Source organism: Echinops telfairi, unplaced genomic scaffold (assembly GCF_000313985.2).
Source record: "Echinops telfairi isolate 266 unplaced genomic scaffold, ASM31398v2 ScPeMD7_7468;HRSCAF=8506_0, whole genome shotgun sequence".
NCBI lineage: Eukaryota > Metazoa > Chordata > Mammalia > Afrosoricida > Tenrecidae > Echinops > Echinops telfairi.
This window is the reverse complement of record NW_022111369.1, coordinates 45,124,796-45,126,395: the sequence shown is the minus strand read 5'-3', so window position 1 is coordinate 45,126,395 and position 1,600 is coordinate 45,124,796.

The window sequence follows — 1,600 nt, the reverse complement described above, 5'->3', positions numbered from 1 at the left end:
AAAAATGATAAAATAACAAAGAAATTGAAATCTAACGAAAAGCAGAACACAAACTTCTATCTAGAGTCCCTAAGTAAGAAATCAACAAAATTCCAGAAACCGTGGTCCAGAGCCCAGAGAACTTCTAATCCAGAAGTCTTCTGGTATTTTGAAGTTTCCTTTACTTTGCCTGATCAGGAGACTATTGCTTATTGATAATTAAAGGAATTGAGTGCTTTAGGTCATAAAAGGCTGCTGCTCAGCCTAGCATCCAGGCAATGACCATTCTAATAACAGCCATCTTTTTAAGCAGAGGCCCTCACGGTTTTATGATTCTCTCCTCAACTAATCCACATCCCCATCTTACACTTTGTTTATGGTCACAGGTACTCTGCCCTTCGTTATAGTATCATCATTCCATCTGCTATAAAGGTTGGAAATGAACTTTGTTCAACATTAAATGAATTCAGCGAAATAGAGCATGATGACCACATTTTAATCTGAGTATTCTGTGAAATGCCTTTCAGGAGCAATGTGAACCCAGATTTGTTTATTAATATATATATTTTTTATGTATTTATATATATATAAGTACACCTAATGTCTATCTGAGAGTTCTGGTAGTAATCTGGGTTATGCATTGGGCTACTAACCATAAGGTCAGTATCCATGAAGTCAGTGATTCAAACCTACCAGGTGGTCTGAGAGAGAAAGATGAGGCTTTCTGCTCCGATAAAGATTTACAGCCTCAGAGACCCACAAAGGCCATTCTGTGGGGGTGGCTATACGTATGATTTGACTCAATATCAGTGAGCTTTTGGAGTCACTATATATTTATTTTATCTAATAATACATATACTTAAATCATATGCCATTTCCCTGAGACTAGTATAAAAGCTTACACGTTCCACTGGGATTGCCTCCTAACTATATTTTGAACGCATATGCACTCGCATAGCTTTACTATTTTTCTAAGCAATATCAATCAGAATCCAGCAATCCACGCAAAGCCACTCTCATCCAGGTGATTCTGATTCATAGTGACCTGATACAGGATCTTTCACGACTGTAAATCTTTATCGGAGCAGATAGCCTCCCCTTTCTCTTGCAGCTGGTGCGTCTGAACCAGCAGTCTTGCCGATGCAGCCCCACACCTAACTCACAGCACCTCCAGAGCTCCTTACCAACGAATATGGCTTTGTTAAATTTTCATCTTTTAAAGACATGAACAAATAAGGTTTTAATATCAAGATTATTTGATATTAATATCAATTATTAAATTGATTATTAAATTATTAAATTTATTATTAAATTATTAAATATCAATTAAAATAAAAATATTGATATCAAAGAACTCTTGAAAGTCAACAAAAACAAAAATTAAAAGCTCAATTGAAAAATGGGCAAAAGACTTGACAGACATTTCTCCAACATAGTGCAGTTGCTATGGGAAACAGTTCGGGGATTCTTCAAAATGTTAAATGTAGAATTATCATATGATCCAGAAAGTCTTCCCCTAGACTTGAAAACAGGAAATCAAACAGATAATGACACTGTTCATAGGAGCTGGAATGCTCACAGCAGCATTATTTACAATAGCCCAAATGTCCTAACAACCTGA